General features: G+C 39.6%; 1 protein-coding gene and 1 pseudogene across 2 annotated transcripts in view; both read left to right on the forward strand.

Annotated features, from left to right (window-relative positions):
- Nucleotides 1-19,804, forward strand: part of Gpc5 (glypican 5) — a 1,353,471-nt gene that overhangs the window by 644,801 nt on the left and 688,866 nt on the right. The window lies entirely within an intron of this gene.
- Nucleotides 17,050-19,185, forward strand: LOC110309627 (annotated as a pseudogene).

The raw sequence follows: 19,804 nt of genomic DNA on the forward strand, positions 1-19,804 counted from the left end.
GTATGGATGGTTTCCAGCATGTATATCTATACACCATTGTGTGCAGTGTCTGCAGGCCTGAGACTGGACTTACAGAAGTTTGTGAGCTCCACATGGCTTCTCAGATTCAAACCCTGGTTCTTTGGGAGAGAAGCCAGTGCTCTTAGTTGCTGGGCTACCACTTCAGGCCCTGATATGTTTTTCATTCCAAAACATTGTCAATGTGGCTTCAACTTTCAGAATGAACTTATGCAAAGACTCAGTTTTCATTTTCTGTACTCATTCAGAGTTAAAGGGAATCAATCAGCCTGCCATGGTTCTATACATTATCAGAGTTTTGTTGTTTATTTTTATATGCCATTGTTCAGGTTAACAAAATTCTCAGTTTTATTAGCTTGTGTAGAATTTTTGAGTAGAATGGTTGTTTATATGTCATTTATTTGATGAATTTATCTATTAATTTTGTGAAGTACATTTATTAGACTTTAGATTCTTCTTTCTTTCTTTAATATTTATTTATTATTATATCTAAGTACATTGTAGCTGTCTTCAGATGCACCAGAAGAGGGAGTCAGATCTCGTTACGGATGGTTGTGAGCCACCATGTGGTTGCTGGGATTTGAACTCAGGACCTTTGGAAGAGCAGTCAATGCTCTTAACCACTGAGCCATCTCTCTAGCCCTCTTTCTTTTTATATTGATTTTATTTATAGTCAAGAATGGCATACACAAGTAACTTACTGACATTATTTCTATCTTTTCTCTCCCACTCCAACTCCTCACATTCTTCCATGCACCGTCTCTTCAATTCATGACGTCTTCTTTAATTATTATTGTCACATATGAACATAAATGTACACGCAAATGAAGGTCTCTCAATCCATTAGTGTTGCTCATGTGTATAGTTCTAATACTTGGAATTGTATAAACTATAAGGGCCTCATAACTAGAGAAGACTGATTCTCCTTTTCTTAGTAGCTCGTAATTGCTGATCTCTCTTCATTTAAGATATGGCCTTGTAATATCCCTCCCTTTCTGCATCTATGTTGAGATATCAATAGCTGTTGTCATTGTGCAAATCTTGTTTAGGCAGTTATATCATTGAGGCTTCTTGGGTACAATTTCACTGTCAATTACATAAGACCCTACATGTAGCAGATGTTCTTGTTCCCTCATTCTTAGGTCACCCCCATGCTCCACAACATACCATGATTCTTATTTGTAGGGACTGTATTATGAATTTGTCATTTGAAATTGGACATTCCACCATCAGTTGTTCTATGCATTTTGACAAGTTATATATTTCTGTAATAGGCATTGTTTGCTTCAAAAGAGGCTTATTTGATGAACTATAAGAGCTAAACTTATCTGTGTAAAGGGATAATTGTTTAGAATACAGATACAAACTGTATTATTTTAAGAAAATGGAAATGTTAGGCTTTCCTCTCAGGTCCTTAATCTTATCAATCACTGGTAGTTGATTAGTTTACAATACTAGGCATGAATTGCCTACTGTTCAGTGTTCATTAAACCCAATAAACAACTGTTGGTTAACCTCAGTATATAAAAAACATTATTGCCTTTTTGGCTCATTTGGCTATGCTGGTCATTGTTTCATTCACAGGCTTTACAACTGGGTAAGGCTATTCATTTATTTTTCCTTGGGATCTTCCATAGTGACTTCAGATACTATGAAAGCTAGTCCTCAGAGGGGAAAATTTCCAGTCAATTTCAGATTGACACCTACAAGTCTTGTGCCTACAGTGTATGGGATAACATCATTCCTTCTACTTCTAGAAGGCACCTGAGGCTAATGACAATAGCCGATATTATTTTGGAGCCTCTTAAACTGCTAACCAACAACTCAAAGGAAATTTCCCATGTCTGATACCATAGAGGGTTGTTCAAGAATCTATGGTTTTGAGGAGTATATTGTTATCCCAAATGTCATAGCCTCACTTAAAGTATTGATATATGCATGTATGGATACACATAAACATATGTAATATGTATTTTAAGTAAAAATAAACTATTATATTTCTTTATGGCTCTTTGTCTTAGATATGATTCTGTTGTAATAATGAGATATCATGACCAATGTAACTCTTATAAAAAAAGAAGCATTTAACTGGGGGCTTTCTTATAAGATGGTTAGTCTATTATCATCATGATGGAAAACAGACAGGCATGATTCTAGAACAGTAGCTGAGACCTTCACATTCTCACTCATAGTTCACCGATTTATGACTTATGACCATTTAAAAACAAGAATTATGCTGTCATAGATGTTGCAGTCTGAGCCCATTCTACTGCTGTCCTTGAATACACTGATCTTCCTTATGTTGAGTGATTTTCAACCAAGGAACATCCTCCTCAATTTTCTGTCACTGTTCAATGGGCCATCCCTTCTTTACACATAAGTAAATGTTGCATCTTCATTACATATGTACATATAGTTATCATGTTAAAATTATAATGTAAATGTTCTTACTAAAAGGGAAAACACTGTAACTGAAAAACATAGATTTGACATTATTTTGTTGTTGTTGTTGTTTTTGATTTTTTGGGTNTTTTTNTTNTTNTNTTTTTNNNTNTTTTTTTTTTTTTTTTGATACGGGGTTTCTCTGTGTAGCCCTGGCTGTCCTGGAACTCACTTTGTAGACCAGGCTGGCCTCGAACTCAGAAATCTGCCTGCCTCTGCCTCCCGAGTGCTGGGATTAAAGGCGTGCCCCATCACGCCGGGCTTTTTTTTTTTTTTTTTTTTGGTTTTGTTTTGTTTTGTTTTTGTTTTTTTTGTTTTTTTAGATTTGACATTTTTTAACTGGTTATTTTATTTATTTACATTTCAAATGTTATCCCTTTATCTGGCTTCCCCACTGCAAACACCCTATCACATCCTCCTCCCCCTGCTTCTATGAGGGTGCTCCCCTACCCACCCATCCACCCACTCTGGCCTCATTACCCTAGCATCCCCCTATATTGGAGCATCGAGCCTTCAGTAGAACAAGGGCCTCCCTTCCCATCCTGTAGTCAATCTGCAAGTCTGATCCTTATGTTGTTTAACTATGGTTACATGTTAGTAATGTATTTAGCTCTTCTCAAATTGTATGAATAGAAACTTACATGTGAGTGGATTTTAAGTTGTACTTTAACATGTCATCAAAACAATTGATTTGCTACCTAAGACAAAATCTTTAATTTTTTAATCTTAAAGACAAAACCAGGACTTTTTTGGCCTACGAGATAAGCCATCTACTATCAAGCTAAATTACCCAGATAGCCAGGATAAGAAACAAATACTTTGCAGTAATTTCTTAAAGACCGTCTGTCTCTTTTATTAAGCGCACTCCCATACCTTGCTATAAAATATGGTTGGGATGTTCTGTCTTCACTATTTAATGTTCTTGTACATTGAACTAATTACTTTGAAAAATATAGGCATACTTTTTTTTTCCATATCACTGCATGAATTTCTACTGAGATACAAACTAGGCTTAGGAGAATGCCCTGATCTGGTTTATTCCTGTGACTCTGGCGATCCCATTGTCACTTTCTTGGAGGTTGGGCCTGAGCCAGTGGTTTGGCTGTTTGGTGGACTGACATATTTGTAGAGACTGGAGAGTAAGGAACAGGAAATCTATTCCAAATCTACCTCTCCTTGCTGTTGTTACTGCTCCTGACCTAGTTTCTTCTCCTCTTCAGTCAAAGCGATCATTGATTTGACCTGTCAAGTCTAACTCTCAGTGAGGCATGTCTCACAAAAGCAGGAAATTCACAAGACTTTGTCTGCTGCTCTTCCCTGTGTGCAAAAGCCCTAAGAGAAAAGGATCAAAAAGCATTTGGAAGATCACCCCCTCGGCGGTTTCCACTGGGGCAGGTTCCACCTTCTTCATTTCTGCTCTGTGCTTCTTCATGGTTCTTATCATTTACAGAGATCAGACATTGAAAATTACTTCAATTCTTACACAGTGTGCTCTTGAACTGTGAGTCCCCTTGCTTAACCTGAGCTATTCCTGAGAAGTCTCACATCTGTCCCAGCTCAGATTTTCAGTAATTCATCATGCCACCAAGTGCTGTCTCCTTCATGCTTGGTTCATAAGGTTTTTTATGGCTGTTTTTCCAGGCAATGGTGACCAATGGGAGAACTTTTTTTTTTTTTTTCCTGAATAGATTTCTGAAATGTGATGAATAAGCCCAATCAGTTTGTTTCTTTATACATTTATAATATACAGCAAAAAAAATGAAATTCCATTAAAAGAAAGTGATCATCAAATTGCTGTGTTCGTTCATGACATCAAGGTTAGAGAAAAATAAACTTCAATTCCATCTCTATTACCAGTGTGCAGGAAGTCATTCCCTGTTAGTCAGCAATGTTCCCAGACCACAGCACCGCACCTGTAGAAATACAACTATAAAAACAGGTTCACAAGCAGACAGGGCGAAAATTGTTGCTCTTTGTAAGGAAAAGTGTACTTGTCAATGTACTCTGGCAGTCAGTGCCACCCCTGTTCCTCATGGCAACCACAGCAATCTGGGGTCCTATTAGGCAACTTTGGTTTTAGCAATATTGCATTGCAATCTGCTGATCTTTTTTTTTTTTTAACATTTTAATAGCTACAATACATCTTGGCTTCTTAGTATCCGGAAGCCCGAGATGTCTGATGAAATCCTGCCTCCAGCTCCTTCTGGGTGGCAGAGAGGTGTGAAAACTGTCCCGCCCCCGCTTCCTCTGCCTTCTGGTGCCTAATTAGGTGGTTATCCTCACACCTTAGTTCACACTGTCTGTAGATGATGTCATTCCAAAACACAGTTTCTCAAACTTCTCAAAATTTCTCCCTAAGTAAGGCCACTTCATAAACCTTGTCACTATGAACTGGGCTTACTAGTCATTCAGAAAAGAAACAAACCTCCATTGTTTCCGATGGTTTATTTTTTTCAAGACATTGACAGACTTTGCTTATGGCATTTGCCTGTTAATCAGTGTTAACTTCATAACTTAAATCACTCGAATTGTATTTTTTTGCATATGTTCTGAAAAGGTTTATGTGGTATAAAGATGAAAGGTTACCCCATAGGTTCATATAACTAAACAATTCATTTGGACTCCAGCTAATGGGACTGTTTATTGGAGTGCTAAAGCTTTAGAAGAGCAAATTAAAAGGAGAAGGTGATTTAAAAAAATCTGCAAGATATTTATACAGAGATAGACACATTGATCAATGGAGTAGAATTAAAAACTCAGAAATAAGGCTGGGCAGTGGTGGCACATGCCTTTAATCCCAGCATTTGGGAGGCAAGGGCAGGCAGATTTCTGAGTTTGAGGCCAGCCTAGTCTACAGAATGAGTTTCAGGACATCCAGGGCTACACAGAGAAATCCTGTCTAGAAAAACAAAAACAAAACAAAACAAAATATCAGAAATAAAACCATGCACTTATCGACACTTAATCCTTGACAAAGAAGTCACAAATATACAATGGTTAAAAGAAAGCATCTTCAATAAATGGTGCTGCTCTAACTGGCTATCTGTATGTAGAAAATGAAAATAGATCCATATTTGTCACCTTGCACAAAGTTCAAGTTAAAGTGTATCAAGAACCTCAGCATAAAACTAGATACACCAAAACTAATAGAAGATAAAGTGGAAAAGAGACTTGAACTCATTGGCACAGAGGAAATTTTTCTAAACAGAACTCAATGGCTCATGCTTTAAGATCAGAAATTGATAAATGGGACTCATAAAATTGGAAAGTGTCTGTAGGGCAAAGGACATAGTCAATAGGTTAAATCAGCAACCTACAGATTGGGAAACTGTCCTCACTAACCCCACATCCCATAAAGGGCTAATATCCAAAATATATAAATAACTCAAGAAGCTAACCGCCAAAAACCAAACATCACAATCAAAAAATTGGGTATAGAACTAAACAGAGAATTCACAACAGAGGAATCTCAAATGGCTGAGAAGCACTTAAGGAAATATTCAAAATCCTCGCAATCAGAGAAATGCAAATCAAAACACACTGAGATTCCATTTTACACTAATCAGAATGGCTAAGATCAAATCCTCAGGTGATAGTACTTGTGGTCAAGAATGTGGAGAAAGAAGAACACTCCTCCATTGCTGGTCAGATTGCTAATTAATACAACCACTCTGGGAATCAATCCAGAGATTCCTCAGAAAATTGAAAATAGATCTGCCTGAAGACCCAGATATACCACTCTTGGGCATATACCCAAAAGATGTTCCATTATGCCATAGGGACAAGTGTTCTACTATGTTCATAGCAGCCTTGTTTGTTATAGCCAGGAGCTGGAAACAACCCACATGTCCCATTACAGAAAAATGGATAAAGAAAATGTGCTTCATTTACACAATGGAAAACTACTAGGCTATTAAGAACGAGGACATTCTAAGGTTTGCAGGAAAATGGGTGGAACTGGAAAATATCATCCTCAGTGAGGTAACTCAGACCCAGAAGGACATGCATGGTATGTACTCACTAATAAGTAGATATTAGCCAAAAAGAAAAGTACAGAATACACAGGATACAGACCACAGAACTCAACAAGCCAAAGGGCCTAAGGGAGGATGTCTCAATCCCACTTGGGAGGGAGAAGAAAGTAATAAAACGGGGCAGGGAGGAGGGAGAGAGGAATCTGGGTGGGAAAGTGGACAGGGAGGCTAAGAGAGGAACATGATCAGGTATTGGATTGAGGAAAAGAACTGAAGCCTTGAGGGCCAGCAGAAAGCATGGAAACAGGCAACCTGGAGAGGTAGGAGGTATGGGGACCCTCCAGAATGTACCAGAGACCTGGGAGGTGAAAGAGTCCCAGGACTCAAAGGGAAGGACCCAGGATGAAATGCTCTACTGTGGAGAGAGGGAACTTGTAGAGTCCACCTCCAGCAGGAAGACAGGGCCTCAAGTGAGGGAGGGGGTGCCATCCCACAGTCAAAAACTCTGACCCATTATTGTTCCCGTATGAAAGAACTGCAGGGATAAAAATGGAGAAGAGCCTGAGGAAAAGAAGGTCCAGGGACAGGCCCAAAGTGGGAGCCAGCTCAATGGGAAGTCCCAAGGCCTGACACTATTACTGAGGCTCACAAAAAGTGTTCTATCATGACTGTCCTCCAAAAGACCCAACAAGCAGCTGAAAGAGTGAGATGCAGATATTTGCACCCAACCAGTGGACAGAAGCTGCTGATCCCTGTGGTTGAATTTGGGAAAAGCTGGAAGAAGCTGAGGAGGAGGGGGACCCTGTAAGGAGGACCAGCAGTCTCAATTAATCTGGACCCCTGAACACTCTCAGACACTGGACCACCAACCAGACAGCATACTCCAGCTGATATGAGGCCCCCATCACAGTAGAAGACTGCTGGGTCTGGGTTCAGTCAGAGAAGATGCACCTAACCCTCAAGAGACTGGCAGCCCCAGGAAGTGGGGAATTCTGTGGTAGGGTGAGGGGACGTTCTTGTGGAGATGGGGAAGGGGTTAAGAGGGGAGGTATGAGATGTGGAACTATATGGGATGAGACTGGGTGATAAAATCCGGAGTGTAAATAAGAAAGATTAAGTAATATTCTAAAAAGAATTAAAAAGAAAATATTAAAAGGGAGGAAGTGGAATGCTCACGGAAGAGGGAAGGTTGATATAAGAACATGTATGGTTCTATCTCTCTGTGTTCTCGGATCCCCAAGTCATGAACATCTGTAGTGCAACCTCCTACTACAAGCACAGTGCTAATTCTTTAGCTTTCATTCCTGCCCTACAATGGTGGACTATATATTCTGAACCTTGAGCCAATATACATCTTCGCTTTCTTTGGTTTGTTCAGTCAGCCATTCAGTCACAGGGAGAAGAAATATTATACAGAAAATTGTACCAGGGCAGGGCTCATTGTTTTGGTAAATCCACCTGTTTTATAGTCCTTCAAAACTAGTTACTGAGAGCAATTGAAAAGGGTTTTAAAATTATAAAGAAGCCAAAGAAGGCCATCAGCATAATTGTCTCAATTCAACATAATTCTCAGCATGTGGTGTGGTCACTGCTAAATACCATTAGTGAGATTTATTGTGCAAGATCTTGGAGTTCAGTAGAAAGATATGAAAATGTAAAGTTTGGAGAAAATGAGTGGGCATTTCTGTTTAGAGTTCAAAAGATTAGAGTGTTGTTTAAATGAAGACAATGGAGGCAAACCCCAAAAGAACAGAAAAGAAAGAAAAACTCTATTAGGAACTGGGCTAGTTAGTCATGTTACACTCTGCCCAAGAATATGGCTCTATTCTGCTCATGTACTGAAATTTTTAATGAAAGTTAATTCAAATATACATCACTATTAATTACTAGAGGACCTTTCAATTCAGCATAATACCCAACATGTGGTATGGCTACTGCTAACTTCCTTTAGCCAGATTTATAGTGTGAGATCATGGAATACAGTAGAAAGATATGAAAAGTACAAAGTTAGGAAAAAAAATGGGTCCTTTTCACACACTTAAAGTTGCAAACAAGACCAGTGAGGAAAAAGTAGCTATAGTATCATGGTATTAAAACCGTCAAAGCAAAACATTATTTTATTAAAGGACAATATGAAAGTGCCTGACCATAAACCTCATATATTCATGTCTGTGGCATAAAACTGAAAATTTGAAGAGGAATCTTTGAAAAGATACCAACTTCAGGGCACTGCACTCAAGAACATCCACTGTGAAGGATTTTTACTTCATGTTGGACCATGAAGGGACTCGGGAAGTGTCAATGGCCCAAGAGGCTTGGGCTTCATTTCAGTATGGCCAACGAATTTTCCACAGGATCCTGTTTTTGTAGGCATGTAGAAAGCAGGTTACAGTGACTGAGAGGCTAGATTGGATTTAAATAAAAGAGACAGTGAGCAGAGGCAATGAGACAGTGAGTAGAGGCAACATGTAGCACGCTGGGGGGGGGGGCGGTGAGCAGAGGTGACATGTAGCACGCTGGGGGATGAGCAGAGGCAACATGTAGCATGCTGGGGGTTTTCTGAAAAGAGATGATGTGAGACTGGTGGCTCATGCGGTAAAGGTTGGTCTTGGCTGCAATGGGGACCCCAAATGGAAGACAAATGTGACAGTGTGTAACTCTTGCCAAAGTAACATCTATGTATGGAATGGATCTGATGAGAGGGAAGGCCAGAGATGCTACAAAGTGGTTCTGTAGAAGCACAGAAACCAAGAACCCAGCAGAACAAATGGTGCCACTGTGATTCTCAGATACTGAAATAAATAAATAAATAAATAAATAAATAAATAAATAAATAAATAAGATTTAAGGCTCAATCTACTTTGTTTGGATCTTGCTTTGGCTTAATATTGCTCTTCTGCCCAATAATTTTTAGGAATGATGGAAATGTTACTCATTACAAATCAGAAATATGCCACTTGGTTTTAATTTTATAGGGTTTAAAATAGTTTACCTCGAGTATCTAGAAAGTATATTGGGCTTTGGACTTTTCAACAGTGTTGAGACTGTTGAAGAAATTGCAGATATTTTCAACTAAACTGAGAGCATTTTGCCCTGAGATGGCTGGGCCACAACGTTATGATCTGGATGAGAAGTGTTCCACATAGACTCACGTATTTGATTAATTAGTTAAAGCAGGAGTACAGTTTGTCAAAATTGTGAAAAATTTTAGCAGTGGCTTGCTAGCTAGAGGAAACAAGTCACTGACTAATAGGCCTTAAGGGGCATTGCTTGTAATCGCTCCTGTTCTGTGAACTCCCTGATGCATCAAGATACTAGACAACTTCACTGCACGACCACCATAGACAAGGCTGCTTCAGCCACCATGTTTCCATTCACATCATAGAAAACTTAAGTCCTGGACTGTGAGCCTGTGTGTCTCTCTCCTACCTTAAACAGTTTCTGTCACACATTTTGTTCTAACAGTGGGAAAAGCAACAAGGCTAAATTTTCATTAACCCTCTATTTAGAAAGATAAATACTATATGTGTAAAAACAAAAAATTAAAGCTCAGAAATATCTGTGTTTCCGTCTTAGACACATTGAAAATAAAAATACACTACAAACTATGTGTCATTAATAGATATCTACATGATAATCTCCCTCACAGGATGGAGAAGAGCTAAATGAGCTTCCTCAAAGTTCTGTAACAGAACAGAGATGTCCATTCTCACCCCTATTGTCTGATAGGATGCTGACAGTTCTTGTAAGAACAATCTTCTCACAGGATGAAATAGGATGACATGCTTGTCACATTTTCTCCATCAGACAAGTGCTTGGTGAAAGCTTCTGGGAGGACATGTTTGCCTAGGTTCACAGGTTCAGAGGGCTTCAACTATGGTCATTTGGCTCCACAGTTTTGTTAAAGTCATGGAACTGTCATGAGAATTGTCATGGAACATTGCAGGAATATGTGCTGGGAGAAAGCTACTTGCCTCCTGACAGTCACAAGCAGCAACAGAAAGAGATGGAGAAATGACAGGAAGGAGCTAGGGGATTTTGGGTGAAGGGAGTCTAGGAGAAAGGAAAGAGAACTAGTGGAAGGGATCAGATGTTTTTTGTGTCCTTTAAAGACACACATAACATTCCTCCATCTAGACTAGGCATTCCTCTAAGATTTTTGTCATTTCCCAAATGTGCTACCAGTTCAGGAAGAAGTCTTCAGCATGCACATCTATAGGGAACATTCTAGATTGAAACTAAAACAGTAAAAACACCCAATCATTGCTTTTGGATTGTGTGAGCTAAAGGTAGCACAAAAACAATTATTGGAACTTACAAGTCTGTTAAACTTATAAGATAAAATCAATATGAAAAAAAAATAGTGAGTGTAGACAATAACTAACATGTAAAAAAGGAAACCATTAAAGTAATCCCATACATAGTAACATCAGAAAAAACAAAAACAAAAAAATCCAACCCCCCCCAAAAAAAAATAAAACCAAAGAAGTTTAACCAGAGAGGGAAAGAGTTGATACAATAGAAACCAAAATGCACTGAAGAACAAATCTGAAAAACAAATGCACACAGTTGATTTTTCGCGTTGTATATTGAAAGAAGTTTTATAGTTAAAACAAGCACACTACCTCAATTATGATCCAAAGCACTCTCAATGAAATTACCAGTGACTTTCTCTACAGAACTAGAAAAATACCAATCCAAAAGTTTATGAACAAAACACCTATGTAGCTGAAGTCATCCTGAGCAAAGTGAACAAACCTAATCTTGCTAAAATTAATGATTTCAGGACATTCTATAAAAATGCCCCAACCAAAAGACAGTGGTATTTTCATGAGAAAGAGACAGAGAGAAGAGGGGCACAATAGAGGTCTCATGTGTCAAATTATGTTAGCACAATTTTGGAATGTGTTTGGTGTTTTGGAAAATGTTATCAGAGTGGCTTACCTGATCTTCATTTTAAAAAATCAGAATTTTTGAAGTGATTCTAAATATGTCTTCCACATTACACAACATATTGCATGAAGTTGTAATTTTAGCAATAATTATAAAATCAGACTTTTCATTAACTCTGAAAAATATTTATGTTCCTTGACTTCTGCAAGGTCAAATATTCAGCCAAGATTTAATTTTTCATGTGAAAATAAACAAGCATATTCATATCATTTTCCTGCATATCTTATCTCATAGTAAATATGCTATAACTTGTATATATATATCAGAGAATTGTTTTTGAAATGAATCTATGATTTATTGTCAGTGGCAATGGGGGCCTATTTTATATATCTATACAGGCTAAATTGTCATAAAAATTCTGAGGAGCAAAAAGAGCTGTTAGTGTAAATAAATTTAAGAAATGTTATCAACATTCTCTAAACAAATACAAATTTAGTGAAAAAGTTTCACTTGTAATCAGAAGGACAAGAGCCAGCAATGGTGTTGCACATTTCCAACACAATCCAGGAGATATAAATCCTAAGAATGTCAAGCTTGAAGCCAGCCTGAACTATCTGACAAAACCCTGCCACATTAACACCACACAAAACACAATAAAACAAAAGGCAAATGAGAAAATAATATTTCTGGTAATGATAAATACAAGTAACCAAGAAATATATGAAACTGGCTTAACATTATCAGTCATGAACTAAATTCACATCAAAACCAGTGAGATATTACCAGTAAGCCCCACTCTTATTTAAAATATAATAATAAATGCTATGAAGCTATTGACAAAGAGACTCCTTACCTAAGATTAAAGGGACTGTAAGTTAATACAACCATGATGAAGAATATGGACTTTGCTTAAAAATTCTAAATAGAATCCTGCCATTTTGCCAAGCTATTTTTCTGAAGGGTATGAAATTAAAACAAGTTAATTAAGACACCGTTGCCTTTTTAAATAAGAATTGTAACACTAATCACTACAGCTGTGATATAGAATCATCCTTTGCATCAACCTTTTGATTAGTATAAACAGCATACATTCCATGTTCAGCATGGATGATCCCCAGGCACAGAGAGTTTGGATTCCCATCATCCTCCTATTTGTAGTAAAAGGGATGGAAGAGGCATTCTATATATTGTGTGAACTAAGCCAGACAGAGAGATCAAACATACAAACAAATTAGCTTTTATTTCCAAACCTTAAGCCTATCAATATGAAGATATGTTTGTAATTACCCTGATTGGGTCAATAAGCCCAAGAGGGAGTCAAGAGAGATGGATTAGTAGGTGCTCAAACAGAGGAAAATTATAAACTCTAGTCTTCGCCAGCAATGTGGAGTGAGTCAGTGTCCCATGGCTTACTTTATGGTGTGCGATGAAATAGAAGGTAAGGGCTCCAAAGTTCCAGACGGGAAGGAATGAAACAGAGAAGAGAGATGCTGAGGGGAATAGAGCTGCACCAACGCTAGAGAGTCACATTTGGAGAGACTGGACGTTGTATCCATGAGGTAAATATCAGAGTGTTTCACAAGTGATAATTAAAGTGCCCCTAGAAACACAATGGATATGTATGTCCTCATCAAATTTATTAAGTAGAAAGAAAGATGTTCCCTCTTATGCTAGTTTTGTTTTGATCACACATTGCAATAATTTATGGTTGAAATCAAAGTGGCTCATCATATACTCGTCAGGCACTAGTAACTAAGAGATAAAACAAACAGCTGCAGGAGCAAAAATTATAATTACATCCAAGTACTTCCAACATATATACATAGGCTAGTTTACAAATATGTACAAATGGTACGTTTGAAGCTTTCTACTTGAAGATATTTTCAAAAAATATCATGTTTTATGACATATAAGACAGAACTGTCTACTGTACCTATATCCACTTTGCTGGACGCTGGCAACTGGCCTTATTATATGAAAATAGAAAAGACAGGTAGTTGGGGTTTCTGACCATGTTTGTCACACATTTTATGTGGAGTCAGAGGCTCATTTGTGTCACTATGGATTTATCTTATGGACTTGCAAATGTGTGCCAAAATTTGAATGCCTTGCACATTTTTTGCGGGTAAAGCAGCCATTATAAGGCATACACTGACCTTTCGGTGTTTATTTTCATTGGTTAATGGCAACACCTTTATGGCACAGTCAAATTGTAAACACGGGGAAGAAACTGAATACATAAAGGTCAGTAAGCTTCAGAGATACGATTTATGAAACACCATACCTATACTGTGAACAAAATGAACAAAATGACATTTTTGTTTTTTAAATATATGTGTGAAGTTGGAAATCCTTGTAAATAAACCAAAACATAAACTATCGAATGTTTTAATTTTGTTGCAAATAGAGTGCGTATAATATTTCATAGAAAGTTGTATTTCTTCACTGAATAGCTTTCTAGTTATTACTTTAAAGGTTAATAGCTCTGGATTTAGATATAACTGTGATATGGTGTTAGAAAACTGTGTGATTTGAGGATTTGTCTTTTTTTACTATTATTATTCCTGGTAAAGCCATGGGCTAAAAAATAGTAAATAGTAAATATTTATTGAACTCGATTGGCATCTCAAAGGTACACTGGAATAAACAATGTAAACTTTCAAGAAAAATGGCTGCATAATACATAAAATAGTTTGCTAGGATTAACAGCTCTTACATGACACTATGAGAAGCAAGAGAATTTCTTAGTTTAAAATTATACTTTGAGGTCCACCTGGGGAAAAATAACTGAAAAAGTGGATTATTACAGCTAACATGAACAACTGATCCTAATACTCACTTGCATCTCATAGTACAAGCTCTTTAGGAAAGGCCTTCCCTACTGGAAATCACAATGCATATATTGCTTTCCAAAAAAAAAAAAGACATTGTAAAAAGAAGATCTAAGTTAGAATTTCTTTGTCAATAAAGGATTAAAGACAAATTGACTACAAAGCACTCACCATGCTCAACAACTCTAAATGTGGTGAAAACTGCATTGCTCAATGTGTGCTAACATAGAATCTGAGGTGCTAACCCCTCATGCTGTAAAATGTAGAAACTGGTGTGGCTAATCAGGTGTACATAGTTGTTCTACTGTATGAGTCATGAGAGAGGTTGGCAGTGAGGTAGAAGTAAACTTCTGTATTTACACACTCAGCTCTGTAGGGTAAGATACGGATTTTTAAAATAGAGACCACTACTCTGTCCATTAAGAAGGAAAACGTCCTAGCGCAAAAGGATAGGGATTGGCTGTTATAATGGATGTATAGTAAGCAGTTCAGACCAGATTCTCCTCCCGTAGTGTGCACAGGACAGAATTCACGGGAGTGACACAATGTTCCATTCATGATTATGATGCTTCTACCTCTTGTCCTTGCACCTGCTGTGGCAATAAGAAATGTTGGTGCGGTTTGGGTAGGGATGTGGGAGTCTCTTAGGGTGTTATGTGTTGAGATTAAATCCCATGGTGGCATATTGAGGGGGTAATGACTAATCTGACTTGGTATTAATAGGTGGGTCTTTGGAAATATGCTCTGGATTAAACTTATATGAGTGAACCTCAGTGGTTTTATAATAAGAGAAAGACCGAAAGATACACAGGCGTAATCCTTGTTCTTAGCATTAAGGCCTAGGTGACTGCTACCTGGTTAGTTTGCTATTTGGTGCTGTTACTAATATTATAAGGAAATGTTCTCATTTGCTGTTACTGCTGTTACTAGGATGTTCTGGGCTTTGCTGGACCTGCAAACCAATCACAACATAAGTCAGTTAGAACTGATATGTATATTTAGCCACAGCAAGCTTGGACCCTAACCAACGACCCAGCATGACTTCCTACACCTGTGTATGATCTTTTTATGGTATTTACTTTTGTACGCTACCCCTTGGATGTATCCCAACGTAAGAGAGACACCTGCACCAATGTAAGAAACTATTTGGAATAAGAATTCTATTTTGAGTAGGGGTCAAGTAAAGTTTAAGTTTCCAGGATGTCCTTGGGAACTGACTTCCTGCTTGGCAAGTTCAGACATGAATATTAAACAAGGCTCATCCTGGTTGACAAGTTAAGATATGAATGTTAGACAAGGCAAGAACCCTGCCACAGTTGAGTACCCCAACCAACATGAGCAGGATAAGTGTACAACAATGGCATGTTCTTAAGCAAGTCCCCTATCCATAAATGCTGATTGGTAGAATAACTTAGCACAGATATTTGTATGTCTCATGCTTAAAAAGCCCTATAGGATCTTGACTCGATGTCGCAGTCAGCTCCCAAATCTGTCCTGTGGATATGATCGTTCAGTCTTTGAGTGGTGTTCAATAAACCATCCCTATTTGACTGAGATTGGTATCTAAGTAGTTTGTGCTGCAGTACTCAGACCCCAAGTTTGTACTGATCCAGACTGCTAGTGTGAATGCTGTCTTGGTTAATTTCTGTTGTTGTGACAAAACGCCGTGGCCAAGGGCAGCTTAAGGAAGATAGAGTTAGTTTTGTTTATGATTCTGCGAGGTAAGGGTTCATCACGTCAGGGCAGATGCAGGGCAGCAGGCTGCAGATAGGCTGTCAGGAACAGCAAGAGATCACGTTAGTAACCTGAATCATGATTAAGAAATAGCAGACTGGAAGTAGTGCCAGATTATCTACTGTCAAAGCTGTCCTTTAGTGAAGTGCTTTCTCCAGCGAGGACTGTGTGCTTGCATTCTTCTTCCTCCTTCTAGGTCTTCTTGGGTTGGTATTTCTTAGAAAGATTCCAAACTTTCCCAAAGCTTGTACTGCAGGATGATGAGCCAAGAGAAGCACTCCATACTGTTTTGCGTTGGTTGCTCACCTCTAGGACAGCAAGAGTGAGCACCTAAACACAGACATGCGACTGAACACTGGGAGGAGAGAGGACAGGCTGAGAGGAAAGCCTTGTCTTTGCCAAAAGTCAATATTCTCAAGCTGCCCTGACACTGTTTTAAAACTGAAATATTAGCTAGACATCATCTCTCATGCATCTAAGAAGCACTTAGAAGGTAGAGGCCAGAGGATCAAGAGTTCAAGAGCAGCTTGATTACACAGTGAATTAAAACTAAAGTAGGCTCCAAGAGACCCAATCTCAATAATCAAGCAAAGCCCAGGAAAACAAACAAACAAATAAGGTCCACAAAGAAGCTATATGGGGTCAAAAGAAAACTAGTGACTTTTGTTTGCTAAATAAATCATAAGGTTCTTTTTCTTTTTGTTGTGCTATTTAAATTCTCTGCAAGATTTTACTGAATAATATTCAGGAAGCAGAATCCAATGTTTCTGTTTCTCTCTCTCTCTCTCTCTCCCTCTATCTGTGTGTGTGTGTGTGTTAAGTTTTCAGTAGTTTAAAGACTAACATTCTTTAATGAATGGAGTATAGTTAGACACCTGAGACTTAGGCTTAGAATAGTAAAAAAAAAAAAAAAAAAACAACAACAACAACAACAACAACAAAAACGGAAAGTCACTACCATCCAAAAAAGCACATGGCCAGTACAGGGAAGTGGAAGAAGGAATACTAGATAAACATCAATCAAAGAACTTGAGGCAGGTGGTTCTAGAGGAGGCACCGGCCAGAGGAAGCGGTGGGCTTTCAGCACTCGCCGGGCCTGGAGCGCCGCAGTGATCGCTGGTGAAGGGGGTTAGGGGCCCCTTCACGGTCCCTACACCATGCGCTGGGGCATTGAGCTCTGGGATCAGTTTTGACAAAACTGTTTTTGGAAAAACACACACAGTGGGGAATCGATATTCTTGAGAAATAGATCAAGTTTTTCAAGGCGAGGATGGATGGAGCTCAGCTATGCCAAGCAACTCAGGAATCTAAGAAATACCAACCCAAGAAGAACTTGAAGGAAGAGGAATACAAGTACACAGCACGTAAAGTGTTACTTTCCACCCTGAATGAGATGAAGGACTATGCCCGGCAACACGAGGTCATCTCCAAGAACGAGGTTACAGATCACAGTGGACCGGATGCAGTCCATCCGGAGCTGAAGCATGAGAGGAAATTGAATTCCACAATGGACGCAACGGCTCAGCACATAGAGAAAAGCTGGAAGCAGCTGGAGTCGAGCAAGAGGAGGTCTGAGCTGGACTTATGTAAGGGGGCCGACCGGGCACTACAGTACTTTGAGAAAATGGAAGCTGACATCCATGTGACCAAGGCAGATGTGGAAAAGGCACAAAAACAAGCTCATATATGCCAGAAAATGGCAGAGGTCAGTAAAGGGGGTTACTTCTTAATCCTGCAGAGATTCAACCAGGAGCAATGGGAGTACTACCATTCCCACATGCCCAACATCTTCCAGAAAATACAAGAGATGGAGGAGAGGCAGATTGTGCGCATTAGAGAGCCCATGAATACCTAAGCTGAGGTGGACCGGCAGGTGATAACCATCATTGGAAGTGCCAGGACAGTTTAGGGAAGGCTATCAACCAGAAAAACGACTCCCAGCTGGTCGTAGAAACCTATAAATTAGGATTTGAGCCTCTTGGAGACATTAAATTCAAAGATTAAGACAACGGCCTTTACAGCTCCAAAGAAGGCAAGCCCAAGCTCAAGTTTGGCAGCAAAGCCAGAGGCAAGCTCTGGACATTCATCAGCCCCATGGAGGGAGCAACAGTGTCAACAGGCCAGACCTCCGCAGCCCCCCTCCCCCAGCTCCTGGGGACCGGACCACCAACCAAAGAGTAGACATGGAGGGACCTATGGCGTTGGGCACATATGTGGCAGAGGATGGCTTTGTTGGACATCAGTGGGAAGAGCAGCTCATGGGCCTGAGGGTGTTCAATGCCCCATTGTAGGGGAATGCCAGGGTAGGAAAGTGGGATTGGGTGGGTGGGGGAGCACCCTCATAGACCCAGGGAGAGGTAGGATGGGATATGGGGTTTCTGGAGGATAAACTTGGAAAGGGTATAATATTTGAAATGTAAATAAAGAAAATATGCAAGAAAAATATATTTATAGAAAAGAAAAGAAAAGAAAAGAAAAGAAAAGAAAAACAAGCCTTTCCCCTCCTCCTCCTGCCTCACCCTCTGCTGGTCTCAAAGGCCTAAAGTTCATGACCTTCGAACCCAAAATCCACTGTTTCCAGAGCTTAAAGCATGGGGTGTCACACCAAGACTTCAGTAACTTCCCGCCTGAGCAGAGAAGGAAAGAACTACAACAGAAAGTTGACGATCTCAATAAAGAGATCCAAAAAGACAGGGAGTAGAGAGATGCCATCACCCAAATGAAAGATGTGTACCTGAAGAACCTTGAGATGGGAGACGCAGTCAACTTGAATCACAAACTCACCAAAGACACCCAGAACATAAGAAAAACTACAGCTGGAGGTTTAGACGTTAGAGGCCTGGCTGACTGCGGTGGAAGGCAGACTCCCAGCTCTGAGTGAGCAGGCACGCCGGTGGGCAGAGTAGACTGAATGATGGCCAGACACACCAGACGGTCAATATCTGTGCCCAGGACTTGGAGAACAGCCCAGATGGTAGTTACACAGAGGAGCAAAGCCATGAGAGTGAGCACAAGGTACTGGCCACGGATTTTGATGATGAATTTGGTGATGAGGAGCCGCATCCTGCCATAAGGACCTACAATGTCCTCTACACATTTGAAGGTCAGAATGAAGGCACCATTTCCGTAGTTGCAGGAGAAACGCAGAACATGATATAGGAGGACAACGGCGATGGGTGGACTTGCATTTGCAGAAACAAAGAGAAGGAGGGTTATGTCCCCCTATTTACTACGTCAAAGTCTATTTAGACAAAAACGCCAAAGGTGCTAAGACTTACATCCAATCCACTTAAAACAAAACACAAACCTTGAAAAGCTTTGTAGTCGTCTCTTCCCACCGCTGTGGCTGTTGCAGGGACAGGAGATGATTGGGTGACGTATTCGCTCTCTTTTTTGCACTGTGATGACAGAAAACTCTGAGGTCTTCATCTGCTCACAGTCCTCTCTTGATTTCTCAGATTCCACACATCAGTCTTTCCTCTGATATTTACTGTCTTTCAAAGCCAACTGAATGCTAACTCACTCAGCCTCTCTCTGTTTGTCCCTGCTTCCTCTGGGGATTTTGGTCATAGATGCTGATGGCCCTGGCTGTCAGTCATTCCCATGTGGGTCCCAGGGTCTTTTGTTGATTCCTCCTCTATTAACCTTCCAGCTTCAAGTCCAAGTGAATTATTCCCTGGGCACAGTTTCGGAGACAGATTCCAAGGAGTTCTGCCGATGGTGGGAGCAGAGCCATTACACACTTCTCTTTCAGGAAACCACGAAAGGGCAAGGATTGCACGGTTAAGTTACCTTATCCAGATGGTAGCATCTTAGGCCTTACTCTACCTAATCTTCGGGCAAAGGGCAGGGTCATAAGTCTCAGGCCTGGTTACCCAAGACACAGAAGCGCCCTATCTCCAAACAGGAAGG

This window comes from Mus caroli, chromosome 14 (assembly GCF_900094665.2).
Source record: "Mus caroli chromosome 14, CAROLI_EIJ_v1.1, whole genome shotgun sequence".
Taxonomy (NCBI): domain Eukaryota; kingdom Metazoa; phylum Chordata; class Mammalia; order Rodentia; family Muridae; genus Mus; species Mus caroli.